General features: G+C 34.0%; 1 protein-coding gene and 1 pseudogene across 2 annotated transcripts in view; one reads left to right on the top strand and one right to left on the bottom strand.

The window, feature by feature from the left end:
- LOC148951190 (prefoldin subunit 2-like) overlaps nucleotides 1–14,108 on the bottom strand; it is a 77,502-nt gene extending 63,394 nt beyond the window's left edge. Inside the window, exon 1 of one of the 2 annotated variants that reach the window (XM_089090174.1) lies at nucleotides 14,041–14,108. The gene's annotated coding sequence lies outside the window, so the exon portion shown is untranslated. The remainder of the gene's footprint in view (nucleotides 1–14,040) is intronic. The other variant, XM_089090176.1, reaches the window with a different exon arrangement.
- On the top strand, nucleotides 1,266–1,454 carry LOC148951191 (small nucleolar RNA U3; annotated as a pseudogene).
- Nucleotides 14,109–15,412: the final 1,304 nt, after the last annotated feature.

Genomic DNA, 15,412 nt, shown 5'->3' with positions numbered 1-15,412 from the left:
AATGGAAGAATATCATATGGATTTTTTAATCAGTAATGGCTTATGGAATAGTTACAGTGTACTAATAAAAGAGAAACAATCTTTTTTGGCCTTTTCTAAATAAACACAAGGTCGGACTTGTTATACTACTACTACTACTACTAACAACTCATCACAGCACCAAGCCGCCTGAGGCCAACACAGCTACGCACGCTCCTCCTCCACCCCAATCTATTCAAAGCCTCCCTTTTTACACCTGCCCACGAAGGTCCCATTTCCTTTAAATCTTTCTTTATGACGTCCTCCCACCCTAGACGGGACGACCTGCTTTCCATTTATTCCAATACGGTTGGCCGAAAATAACAATCTTCGGTAATTTGTCATTCTTCATCCGCACAACGTGCCCTAACCACCTCAACCTTTCTTTCATTATAGACCTAGAAAGCGGTATTGAACCACATTTTTCGTATAGCCTATTGTTTGAAATACGGTCAGTCAGCCGGCGTCTAAAGGTCGACAAAATCAGCTTTCTGTGTATCAAATCTTACCAACTAAAAATGAAGCTATAATGACGCTTAGATTTGTAATGATTGGGAATCTATTGGAATCAAAACAAAAGCCAACCATCCAAGGTGATTAGGTGAATCTCCTCAGTTTCAAACTTTTTATTGAGGAAAAAGGAGCCAGCTGAGAGAAATTAAAAGTAAGTAGAAATAAAACATTATATATATATATATATATATATATATATATATATATATATATATATATATATATATATATATATATATATATATATATATATATATATATATATATATATATATATATATATATATATATATATGTATATATATATATATATATATATATATATATATATATATATATATATATATATATGTACAGGGGCGTCGTTTAGGGTTGGCAAGGGGGGGTGGTTGCCCCTCCCCCAATAATGTGGAGAGAAAAATATTATACATCCCATGCGTTTTGACTATCCAGATACGGACCCCTCTTTCCCCCCCCCCCAATAAAATTGCTTGAGATTCGAAAAGAGAAAAAAAAAAGAGAAAAGGGAAAAAGAAAAAAGAAGAGAAAAGGAAAAAAAGATTATGAAAATCGTATTGATTATCCTCCTATAGTAAAAATCGATGCTTGACGGTGCGCGTGCGGCGTAGCCGCACGCGCAAAAAAATATTTTGAGCATTTAGTAAAAACAGATGCAATCTAGTAAATTTTTCCTCTCCGATTTAGTAAATTCTTTCAGGTCAGGGTGGCAACCCTGTATCATACTTTACGGGATTATTTCTGTAGTATGAATACTTGGGTTTCACTGGAAACCGACGATCCCCCTAAACCTTATGATGAGTGGAAAAGTCTGGCTATGAGCAGGAGAAGGACCTGTTTCAGGCTTATATCTGAAACTGATCATTGATGGCTATTCCCGGCAGCTGTTGGAACATTTAACTAGTTTATTGCTCAACAAGATCGTAGGCTAAAGCAATATGAACAACGATAATAATGGAAATCCAACAAAAGGATGGAAATCCAACATGTTGTGTATGAAAATTCAATTCGGATATGGGAAACCAACATTTTTGTTTCTCAACAGATTGGATATTCAATAATGATAATGGAATTCCAAAATGGTCTCTAATATTCAATTTAAGCTGTTGAAATTCCAATTTTGCTCTTGATAAACCTTACAAACGATTTTTTTGAATATCAAACAATTTTTGTTTACAGTACGGACATTAGAATATAAAATGAACAATAGTTGTTCCTTGTATAAGTAACGCTACCCCTACCCTGGACTCTTTATGATAAAGTTTTATAATCAAACAGTTCGTGGTAACGATTTGTAAGTAAGGAGCGACCCGGCTCAATAGTGACCGAAAATCTAAAAAACGGAATTTTGATAACAATAGATATATCAAAAGAATTAACTTTTTATGCTGATTTCAAATATATAAATTTCATTGAGTTTAGTCTTACCATCAGAGGTTACGGACCTGAGAAAATTTGCCTGATTTTCGAAAAAGGGGGGAGCCCCCTAAAACTCAAGTGATCTTAATAAAAATCACATCATCAGATCCAGCATATCAGAGAACCCTAATAAACGGGTTTAAAGCTCCTATCTGCAAAAATGTGGAATTTTTTATTTATTTTTTTCCTAGAAAAAAGGTCACGGATGCGTGTTTATTTGTTTTTTCCAGAGGTGATAGTATCGACCAAGTGGCCCTAGAATATTAGGAGAGGGCTCGTTCAAACAGAAATTAAAAGTTCTAGTGCCCTTTTTAAGTGACCAAAAAACAATGGATGGAGATTAGCCCCCCGCCCCCGCCCCTTTTTCCCGAAATCGTCCGATCAAAATTTTGAGATAACAATTTTGTTCATCATAGTAGAAAGGCCTAATAACTATGCCTTTGGGTATAACATGATCCCACCCCACAGCCCCAGGGGAAATGTCTATGTTATAAGATTTGCCCATTGTTTACGCATAGTATTTGTTATTGGGATGTATGCATGCATCTTTGGTGGGGGGGGGCAAATTTTTTGCTGGGTGTTTTTCCATCGAGGAAGTTTCCATGGAGAGGGAAGTTTCCAAGGAGTGAACTTGCCAGGGGAAATTATATTATACAATGGGGGAATTTGTCAGAATTTTTATACTAAATTTTTTTTATATGTCTTGCTTTCTATTTTCCGTCTCAATTTTACGCGCGGAGTTGTTAAGAGTAATTGTCCTGGTTAAATTTTCACCAGGAATGAATTGTCTAGAGGATTTTCCGGTAGGGAGGAGGTTTCTCCGTGGAGGTGGGGCATTATTTTTCTGGCAAGTTTTTTTCAACTGAAAGTAAGGAGCAACATTAAAACTTGAAACGAACAGATATTATTACGTTTATGAAGAGGTTTGCCCCCTCCTCAGCACCTTGCTCTTTACGCTAAAGTTTGCATTTTGTCCCAATTCTGTAAGAATGACTCCTGAAACACACGGGCCGTTTAATTAGGACAAGAAGGTGTTTTTTTCAAAGTACTGAAAAACTTTAGCGTAAAGAGTGAGGTGTTGTGGAGAGGCCAACCCTCTTAATAAACGTAATAATTTCTGTCCGTTTTAAGTTTTAATGTTGCTCCTTACTTTCAGTTGAAACAAAATTTCTTTTTTTATTTTACGTTTCAAAAACACGTCTTGTCCAAATCAGCGGCCCGTGTGTTTGAGAAGCCAGTCTTAAAGAATTGGACGGTAATCCCAAGTTTAGTGCATAGGGTGGGGGAGGGGGCTGAGGAGAGAACAAGCCCTTTCATTTAGGGAATAATTAATGTTCGTTTTGAAGTTATAGTGTTGCTCTTTACTTTAATTGGGATTTTTTATATTTTATAATATTAATGAATATATGTTTAATTTATTCTTTAGCCTTCGATAGGAGAAACCTTTTTACTCAACAACAATGCCAATTTTATAATTAAATAAAATAGTTCCAGCAAAAAAGAGACTGATTTTTCTACAAGACTTCGATCTTGAATGGTCTAATATGGGAAAACAGAAAGTCCGTCAATGGCAAACAGAAAACTTTTAGACTTTTCATGCCAAGTTTTGTATAACATTTTACCATTAAAAAAAAATTCTATGACAAATATTTTGCATCGCATAATAGCAAACTTCAAATTGTTAACTTAGATTTTTTACCGTATTTTTTTTGTACTTGAAGAAAATTTCAAATTGACTTTTAAGTTTCCTTAACATATCATTAATTGACCCACGAATTACAAATATATATTTTATGAGGAATAATTTCTGAAGACACAACATCTTAAACAATTTTTGAAGGGTTGATCCTATTTAGGTTCATAAAACACTTGGAAAACTTGTTCGTATGTCAATTCTAAATTCTTGGTCAACCTACCTAAAACCATAGGCCAGTGTGCCTCGTTTGCTTCTCAGCCCAGGCAATCTAACGTTAACAGTCCTATTTCAATTTTAAATTCTTGGTCCACTTGCCTGAAACTCTAGGCGGGCGGGCCTTTCAAAATGGTAACACACAAGTATTTGTCCAATAAGAGTCATACTTACTCATGCCATTTGACCAAACACTTGGAAAACTATAGGTTTTACCATTCGCCTGCGAGTCCAGGGGACTTGTTGGTCATGTGTCAAACCTATGACACGATATTGCACCTCTAAACCAAAAAGAGCCAAGCCTATTAGGCTTAGGTTTAACTTGTTCGCCTGTGAGTCCAAGCAAATTCAGTCCCAGATTCTGCAACAAGTCCAGTGGACATTGTTCCTCACGCGTCAATCCAATCTTACATCCCTTAGTTCTATCCCTTAGGAATGAAGGATGGACATCAAGCCATACGCTAATTGTAGAAAGTGAGTGAGATGGCAATTCTGGCATAAGCCTTTTTTAGGATTGTTCGCCATAGTTGAAAAGCCTAATAATTATTATGTTTGGAGATATCATAACCCCTCCTAGCCCCTGGAGAAAGGTCTTCAAGTTTTAAAATTTTCCCATTGCCTATGTATAGTATTTGTTATTGGGAAGTGGGAAGTATGCATACATTTTTTGGGTGGGGTGGGGACAAATTTTCTACTGGAGGGATTTTACGCGGGGAGAATTTTCCATGAGGAGGGAAGTTTCCAAAGGTAAATTTTACAGGGGAAACTTTACACTAGCGGAATTTTCCAGAATTCCTTTTATGTCTTGCTTACTCAACTTTACGTGTGGAGATGTTAAGGGTAATTGTCTGGGGTAAATTTTCACGAGGATTGAATTGTCTATTGAATTGTCCATGGGGAAGAGGGACCTTTCCGTGGAGACAGAGCCAGATTTTCTGCCATTATTTAAAAAGATCAGAGATTAAAAAACAAGTTTTTCACCTGAAAGTAAGGAACAACTTTGAAGCTTAAATGAACAGAAACTATTACTTATATGAGGGGGTAAACCCCCTCATATGTATATTAAAAACGTAACCTTATTTATTGCACTAAAACTTGAGAGGATCAGAAATTATGATGCATGAGAGGAAAGACAAGACCCCTGTACTTAACCTAATCCATAAGTCTTATTTTAAACGCTGCTTCGTCAATAATTCCTTCAACATCTCCATATTTTTCCTGTATTGATAATTTGAAATATTTCCTAGCTCCTAACTAGAACTACCTGCGTTAGCCAGATTCAATTAAGAAGCTCTTCATAAATTGTTCAATTTTATTGGTGGTGGGTTTTTCTACTACTCTCAAAACAAAACGACTCCTTTGTTTATACTTTTTCTGAAACAACATTTGGTTAAAATTTGAACCTTACACAAGAATTTTTTTTTATATAAATCATTTTATGTACATTTTTGAACATTTTATCTATTTATAAAATCTTTATTACAAACTAAAAAACATTTTAAAAGTCTTAATAATATATTGTATAGGAAGTAGATAAGTTTGTCAAAATTTTAACTGCGAATTTGGAATAATTATCTTATCATGTTTCAGACAGTGAATATTCCCTAGTATGTCAAATAGAAATTAACCTGTCACTACAGCTATTACAATCTATCCTCACTTTAAATAAAACCTAGGAGGGGGTCTGCTAAAATATATAATTCAAAATTTAAGGGAAAACTTTTGTTTTGTCAATATTTCTGTCAATTTTGTTTTATTTTCCCAACAAAAATACGAAAAAACGAGCAGTTTTAACGGATATACATATACATACTATCAAAATCCGGGGGAGCCGCAAGACCCCTCTCCCCTTTCAGAGCCACTGAGAGCAGCGGGTGCTTGCTAATGGCAAAAATTGTTAATGGAAATAATGTTAATCATGTAAATAATGTCAATTAAAATAAAGAACATCTGATGGAATTTATTTCAAAACACTTCAATTTTATAAAATTAATTCCTTTCAATTTAGATATAAAATTCGTTTATATCTATAAGTATATATTAGAATGAACCTTCTGTTGACAATCTAGGACTATAGATTTAAATGGTGACTTGGTTGAGAATTCTTCTCTAAAACAAGCAAGGCAAACTAAATTTCGTTGATATTGGTAAGACAGAACCCCTGATAGAGGGAGTTAAATTCCTATTTTTATAACTAATGCTGCATTTGCAATAACTTTTCTTTTTGAATACCACTGAACATGGAATAGATAAGTTTCACCTCTCCACAACAACAAAAATTATAGCAAGAGAGAAAAGCGACTAGAAAAGTATATTGTTAAGAGACAGTGCTCTCAAAAATAAGGAGCAACCCGGGATAATAGTAGCTTAACTCTGAAAAAGGTATTTTTGATTTAAATTAATACATCTAGGAATTTCCTTTCTAGGCTGATTTATAACATATAAAGTTCAGCCAGTCTAATATTACATGTCAAATGTTACGAGCTTAGATAATTTTCTATTTAATATACCCCAATGGTTACCTCCCATTGTTAAGTTACATTTTGCCCCGTTCAATTTTATCTTACAAAAGTTACTTGCCAATACACCTGTTGCAACAGTCTCTCTCATTTCGGCAATAATTCATGTACGAAAACAACAGGTTATAAGTTCTGTTGCTTTTGCAATTTAAAAAAAGAGCCAGTGGAAATAATATCAAGCTGCTCACTCCTCACACAATCATCAGTCAGCGACATATTGCCACAGGTTCACGTACCTACACCGACTCTTCAATTATCCATGGTGAAATTCCTTCAAAACTTGCTTTGGCGTTTGTAAATAGTGCTAGTGCTATAGGATGACAGACAAGTTCCCCAAAGAAATTTGAAATGTTTGGACTTTCTTCTCTTGTGTGTAAAGTAAATGGAATTCCATCGTACAATTTATACTTTGATAAATCCCATAGAACACTATATGAATTGACAATGCAATCCCTATATCAAGATTCACAACCATTTGAAAATGGTGAAATCAATACAGTGTCTGCAAAAACTCATGGTATCATTGCATTGAACTTGTCTGAAACTCAAGATATTAGTATTGTCCAAACCGGTACTTTACGTTTAGAGTGTAACTTTGCCGATCCATTGACGGAAAGTATAGCATTAATCTCGCTAAATTAATTTGACACCTATTGGGAAATCACCCCAAATGGCAGTTTTCTATTAGACGTGGCACCATGAACACAGATCAAATAGTCAATGTATTCGATTTGGATTTGTACATATCCAAATATAAAACAAATTGCATACCCTCAGACTTTCCTTGAACACACTCATGACGCCGGCGATAGGATTATCATTGTTAATAGTAGCCTGTCAAATGTAAATACAGGTCATTGGCTATGCATCTTTCAAACAGCGATGGATATTGAACTTTTCAATCCTATTCGCCTACCATATTCATTCTAAACGCCTCATATCAAAAACTTCCTTGAGCGAAGTGGAAAATCTATTATTAGAAATTGGAAGCAAGTACAAGATTTATCAACCAAAAGCTGTGATTTTCATGTTCTACTATATTTTAATTTTTGATTTTATTTTATTTTTGTGGCTATACTTACAGTAAATTTCTCAGCATATGTAGACAATCCTTGAATGAATAACTACATAGTAGAAAATACCCTTTCCTACCTGTCTAATATTGATTTCAGTGCCCTAAGAATAAAGTATTTTAACAATGTTTGTGAATTTGTTTATTAATAAAAACATGCATGTACAATAAAAGTCTTTGTCTTTGCCTTTTGCATTACTTCTTTTACTTGTAGGTGGTCATTGACAACAAGTAGTGGTAGCAGATTATTGGGATTCAACTTGTACTGATCTTTGTGGGCAAAGTCAGGGTCACATTATCTATAATACAATGTAACTTCACTTTTATTATATCTCTTTTTAAAGTCAATGATACTATTATGGTTTATATTGTAAAATTCACATGCTTCAATTTGTTTATTTGGAGCAATGTCACATAAGGTATTCTCATATGAAGAATCACTTTCTGTAACAGCCAAATAAAAATCAAAAGGTTTATAATCATAGTAGCCATTGTCTTCACAGCAATGATGTAGAAATCATACTCCCTTGTGTTTCCAGCAATTAAAATGTAGACCAGGTTCTTCTTCCCCAAAAACTTTAAAACCATGATGATACTATTCTCTTAGAAACAAACTGAAATCACTTCTAGGATTTTTCACATCATACCAGGGTAAGTATTTCCCTATTGATCACATCTGTCTTAGTGACAATTGGAGCATAGAAAACCTGGAGAAAACCTCGAAAACAATTGGAGCATAGTCTGTAACTTGCACAGCATATTCTCTATGCAATTTACATGGATTGCATAATCTACACTTTTCATCATAGTCATCAATAATAGGGCATTTCTCACAGGATGACCAGCTGGCCATTGTATATAAACATAGTGGACATGTGTGGAACATTTTTCACTGTTGACTCTCTCACTGCCAAATAGAAACTAAGTTGCAATCAAAAACGGAATGTTCTTTTTACTTCCAGAGAGAGGAGGAGTAATTGAGTGATGTCAAACTTCAAATCCATTAAAACTGTTTGGACAGAGTTTTTTAAATTGTTGATTTCTTTTGTTATTGTCATGAAAACAGAGACTGAAAAATCGTTCAAATAGTCTTCAATCAACATAGAAAACTTGAGCGTCTAGGGATTTTTCAAGAGCAAATCCACAATATCATTTTGTTTTGTCTTGATTAGTATGCCAATAAATTGAGTAACTACATTTGGCCCACAACACATATGCATCATACAATATTCCAAAGCTAGAGACTCATCTTTCATGATATTGTCAAGCATTCTTTGAGAGAATATTTTCTTTTCCACTGATAACTTTTTAAACTGATCATTTAGATTCAAACAATTTTCCAAAGTAACGAGATTCCACATGATTTATTGCTTCTAAAATCTATTCATGTTTTAATCCTGACAGTCTCACTGCTGATTATAGACTTTTTTTCTGCTACGAGTACCCTCTCTTCACCAATTGGTTCACTAGAAAAAGGTCCAGTAAACTACAAAAAAATATCTAACAAGAAAAAAATATTTTTTGATTTCAAAACATTTTTATTTTATAAAAGAGAAAAGTAACATGGTTATCTCACTCTTTTTTCACATACTGATTAAGATCATTGTCTTCAATATATTTCACCAATGCATTTAATCCATCTCGTAGTCTATGTATATGCATTATATTCACGTTTCCTATGAAACATGACTGCTCCTGCAACTTGAATTTGCTCAATGATATCAAATATCTTGCATACATTTCATCCTATTCAAGGGTAAGTTGACAACCTCTTGTAATTTCTACTACAGCATTGGGTACTCTTGGCTTCATTTCACTACTGCTAGCACCTTCAACATCCAACAGAGTAAAACCACTCATATTTAATACTAAAATATGTTTTCTATGAACAAAAATCTATATTCACAATGCTATCATTCTGAACTCTTCTTCACTACTGTTCTTAAAAAAAATTATACCCTGGAGAAACAAAAGAACTACCCAGTCCACTACCTGGTAAGAGGATAAACAAACTTGTGTAAGCTGAGTAATGGCTAAACCTACCAGGCCTGTAGAATCCACAAGGCTTTTATGCAGTGAAGCATAAAACCCTGCACATAAACAAACCCTTGTGTAGGCCAAGTAATGGGAAAACCTTTGTTCTTGGGTTGCAAAGGTTTTTGGAATCAAAACAAGTCTTGTGTAAGTCCTACCAAAACAATTGCTGTTTAACCTCCAACCCCATTGTTGTCAGATTAAAAGGTTTTTGGAACCAAAACAAGTCTTGCGCAAGCCCTACTAACTAGTGTTGTTGAGCCTCAAAAGTACATCATTGACAAGGTTATTTGAATTTACATAGGCAAAGATTAGACTAACGTCTAGGAGAAAGTCCTGAGGGAATTACATATTTTTGAGGGGATACTAAGATAATTTTTTTACATGGGGTTTTCCACTTGACTAGTGTCTTGGGAAATGCCTTGATGGTTTTTCCTACCTGGCTTGTAGGTTTTTAGACATTAAAATTTGCATGAAACATACTGCTGCTGAAAGGAGTGCCTGAAAAAAACTACATGTGTTCTAGGCTTAAGGCCCAAGACAAAATCAGCGTTTTTTACCAAGTATTTTTTTTTGTTGTTGCTACTCTACTGCAGACATTCTAGGTGGTAAACATTCTACTGTTGCAACGTTAGTTGATCATAATAGATCATAAGCCTTTTTGTGTTTTCAATGAAAACAATTGAAAAAGACAATGTGACCCCCCTACACAATAGAAAATAAATTGTATATCCCTCCTGTATATTTGTAAGAGTTAATTACACAGTTAAAGACTGTAGACTATAGATTATCTTTAACTGCAAACAGAATTTTATTTCAGGTCATATCCCAACATTTAAAAATTACAAACACCTCTACTTTAATGCACTCTATTGTTCTGATATGCTTTGTTAAGTCAGACAACCTTTTATCCCCAAGGCACACTTGGAGTTTTTACTGAGCGTTTCTTGGAGATATACAGGATAGTATTGCAATGGACACATTGGGCAAAAAAAAGTGACATTTATATCTGCATCAGCATGCTGTATGAAATGTCAGTAGGATAAAGTGAATCCAAGCAATATATGCATATTTTTCTTTCAATTTAGAAAGTTTTGGCTCACATATATGCAGTACCAACCCCATACTCTTTATCTATTGTTATCAGTTTTACCATGCAGCACTAGGAGACTGAACTTGGCTTGGTGAAGGGAATTTTGAACATAAAAAATATTCAGACCCTGATTTACATAAACAACTTTTGTGTTATTTTTTTAGATTTTTTTTACAAAGAAAAAAGGAGAAGGTAATTCTCAAACTCTAGGTGTAAATTTTCCCCATCCAATTGACATCCCTGGCAAGTTTTAATAAATACAAGGTTTTTACCATAATATTGCCAAGAATTGTTCAGATTTTCTAGATATTCTTAATAATAAAACTTAACAGGTAAGTCAATAATTCACCTTTTTTTGAACGTTTTAAATTAAAAATACTGTTGCTACTTCAAATGTAAGTGGACAAGACCCTTTTTTATTATTTTTATCTTAACACAATGGAAAAACAACACAAAGTACACCTTTTGTGTGCCATGTGGCACCTTATAAATGCTTTATTAAGTCAAATTTATAAAGCATAATTAAATATAAAACTTAGTTTATAAATGAGTCTATAATGAGCTGTCTATGATGTCAATGTGTCCAGCCCAGACTTACCATTTCAAAAAAGCTACCTAAATTGCACTTTTAGTATACCATGTGGCACTTTGTGCTGGCCTATAAGAATTAGCTTTTATGAGTCCTTAAACAGCTCTCTAGTGCCTCAATAGCAACAAAGAAAAATAAGAGGACACATCACTGCTGCCCAGGCAAAACAAAATTTTCTTGTTGTTCAATGAGAGAGGTTATAATTTTCCTTCATAAGGTTTCAACAATGACAATTTACTTACTGTAATACTTAAATAATAATTCTCAATGCTTAGGCCGACTGTAATTAAAAGCAAACCTAAGAGGCTATAACTACCACTGCTTTCCCATGAAGGATATCCCCATGCCCTTTGACTCTCTAAATGCAGACCTCTCTTCCCCCCCTCTATTATTAAAAATGCTGGAGCTACACTCTTGCTCCAAAACCCCCTCCCCCAAATGTGCAAAAATATAGCCAAAATTATATATTTCCCAATGCATCTCTCTTGTTTCAATCCATGTACCTGTGAATTGAATCAACTGTGACAAAACAAGAACCAGAAAAACCAATGATGGGTTGCAGAAAGCATTGAAAATATAATTTGGGCTAAAATTCTGCACATTAGGGGGGAGGGGTTGGAGGTAAAGTATGGCACAGCTGAATGCAAAATGTGTTGTAGGTACTTCAAAATACCTTCCCTTGATATACTTTAGTCTGTAGATCCATCCCTGAAAGTTTCATTTTCCTACCAAACTTCTTTCTAATAATAATAATAATTTTATTTCAACCCTTCATACAAATACATGTAAATGCTCAAAGGAGTTATAAAAACAAAAGAAAAAAATAATGAAAAAATCACACAATACTACAAAACAAAATTAAACTGCAGTAACTATGGAAAAGAGAAAACAAACAAAATCAAAATCACAATTTTAATGCACAAGACTAGCCAATGGAAAGTTGTGTATTGTTCTATTTCAACTTTTGAAATGGGTATACAACTCATCCATTTTCTTACATATCTCAAAAATATAGTACCTCTGCAAAACATAAGAGTTTCTGAGCCATATGGGAATTCCCAATAAATATTTACAATACCAAAAAAAATTGAATGAATTTGGTTATGTTTGGTTTTACTAAAGCAATTTCTAAGCTAGCAAAAATTAGCTTGTCTAGAATTTTACCTCAGCTACAAATGGCAAGTTTTTTTCACTAGCCAGTTTTTTATTTAAAACCATCCTTTTAAATTGTTGATTACTAAGGCCTGTTTCGAGCTGTTTTAGCCCTTTAAGGGACAAAATGTAATTTCCTCCAGAAGAAATTATTGAATTATAAGAGCATACAAAAAGGTAAAATTCTACTTTAGCTACTTTTGGCTATCTTGAAAAGGGGTTAGGTTAGGAAAATGAAACTTTCAGGGATGGGTCTATAGGCTGAAGTATGTTCTAGGAAGGTATTTGAAGGACCTACCTCTACTCCTTCTCCCTCTAGAGGGTCCGGACCTTTGATGATCTTTTAAAATCTGTGTGTTACATAAGTGAAACCTTGCAAAATAGATCTTCTGGTTAAATGAAGAACAACAAAATTGTTTTCAGCTTCACAACTTTGCACATTCCCGATTTATAAGGTTTTAAAGACATGTAAATACATATCCCAAGTTTTGAAAAAAAAAAACATTGATATGGCTTAAGGTTCTACTCAAATAATAGTAATTACATTTTCAGAACTAAAGCCAGAGAAAAAGAAACTGATAACTAAAAACTAAGGTAAAATGTTGTTTTGTCAAAATCTTAATAGGTACAGACCTGTCATGTAGGCACATTTCAGGACCCTCTAGAGGGAGAAGGAGTGGAGGTAGGGGTAAATTTTTTCCAGTTCATATTATTGCCTTACAAATAAAGTGAACATACCACTCAATGTCTGTTTTATGCTCTTTACAAATATGATAATTGTTGTGAGCAAAGTTGAAGCTGAAAACAATTTTGTTGTACTTCATTTAAGCAGAAGATCTATTTTGCAAGGTTTCAGGTTTATAACACACAGATGTTTAAAGGTCATCAAAGGTCAGGACCCTCTAGAGGAAGAAGGAGTTGAGGTAGGTACTTCAAAAATACATTCCTGGGACATACCTTAGCCTGTAGACTCGTCCCTGAAAGTTTCATTTTCCTAACCTAACCTCTTTCCAAGATAGCTAAAGTAGAATTTTACTGTCAATAATATGAACTGAGATATAAATTTACAGGTAAATTTTTTGTTATTCATATTATTGACTTACAAATAAAGTAAACATACCTCTTGATGCCTTTTTTTATGCTCTTTCTGGTAAATTTTTACCAAATCATATTATTGACTTAAAAATAAAGTGAATATACTGCTTGATGCCTTTTTTTATGCTCTTTTCAAATATAGTAATAATTTTGTTGGAAATGAATTTTACCCTCACCCCTATACATACCAATTCAGGGTATATATTTGCCCATTAGGGGGGGGGCGCAAACTTAATTTCTGATGTAAATGGGAAGTAAGTTTAAACTTTACCCCTGCCCCCCTAATGTGCAAACATATACCCTGAATTGGTATATAGCCTATGGGTGGGGGTAAAATTCATTTCTGACAAAAATGATTATTAGGCTATATTTGGAAAGAGCATAAAAAAGGCATTGAGTGGTATATTCACTTTATTTGTAAGTTAATAATATGATTTGGTAAAAATTTACCTCATTTTATTCATAAGTCAATAATATGATTTGGTAAAAATTTACCGCAAAATAACCCTCATCTAGAACATTACCTCCATTTTAATAGATCAGACAACGTACACTAAAGATCTAATTCTGTTCTTTAGAAATGAACGCAAATGTAAAATATTTTTCTACCTAGTTAACCTTATTTAGAAACAGCCTTAATTTCAATACCAATATTATATCTGGTTAGAAAAGATAAAATTTAGTCATTAATTTTCTTTTGTAGGTAGTGCTGATATTAATAACAGAGAGTACGACAAAGAGCCAAATTATCGGGATCGTTATGTTTTTAGAAGTGTGTGCGGATTTTTTGAAAGTTTCCTATAACAAAACGCCTGAACTAAGATTTATTTTCTTCATGTCATTTTCGGGATAATTTTCTTGCATATAAGTGATTTATATATTTGATTATTGAAGTTTTTTATTTTTTTTGAAAATCATTTCAATTTTCTTAAGTGGTGTTCATACGCTTACTACGGTTTTGAATCAAATAAGAAATTCGAGATTACATGATGAACGAAACTTAAACCCAATTCCAAAACTGAAATCGATAGCTGTTAATTCACGTAAATAAGTATTTTGGACTCAATACATTTCAATCAGATTGTCAGTTATCGAATTTAGTTTTCAACCTGAGTTTGACGATACTGGACTTGACCTACAATTGAGGTCAATGTCCACATTACAGTTAGGGGACAACGCTCATGCGCTGCCTTAGTAAACAGCCATATGCCTTACATGTATTATTTTCTCCCGTTGTCTTGTATGGAATGGTTGATCGTGAAACTTGTGAGGGGGAGGGCTATTTGACTTGAAATTGAAAGTTCTATCGTTCTTTTTAAGAACTGACAGCGATTAAATTGCACCCAGACCTAAAATCTGACCATTTTACTACTTGCTCCACCCTTTTTTTCTCAACCAGCTTAATATTGGATAGGAATTCCGAAATTATTATAGGAATTTTGTATTTTTCGGGCTTCATTTTTAGCCAAATCAATTTTTTTTAGCTTTCTTTACGTATAGGGGTCCTTTTGATCTAAAGACTTGTAGATATGTTTCACTTTGACTGGATAAAACTTTTTGGGCCTGTGTTTACGTGGCCTGTATCCCGAGCCATTTTTCGTCATTAGGGTTCTCTTGGCCCAAGGGCTTCGACTGTAACTTGACAGTCGTTGGAAAGAAAAAGTTTATGGTGCTATGTTGGACTGGATTTTCAGGTCAACCATCTTTTTTGTCTTTTTTTGTGCAGCAGTGTCCCCTGGGGGAAAAGACTTCAAATGTTAGCTTCCGACAAATAAGAAAAAATGCTAATTTTAGGGTTTATTTTTCAGGTGGTCCGTCCCTCCATTCTAATTTTTATGCATTAGAGTCACCTTTGCTTGAGAACTTCTGAATGTAAGTTCCAAGCTTGGAAAAAATGTAATGGCCCTTTTGGGTGAATTATTGGCAATTTTTTCTATAAATTTGGGTTTTCTTCGCTCAAAGACTTGGGGCTCTCTTGACC

This window comes from Artemia sp. Qi Xiang Cuo, chromosome 6, assembly GCF_049724085.1.
Source record: "Artemia sp. Qi Xiang Cuo chromosome 6, ASM4972408v1, whole genome shotgun sequence".
Classification (NCBI taxonomy): domain Eukaryota; kingdom Metazoa; phylum Arthropoda; class Branchiopoda; order Anostraca; family Artemiidae; genus Artemia; species Artemia sp. Qi Xiang Cuo.
This window is presented reverse-complemented; position numbering and strand designations above follow the sequence as displayed.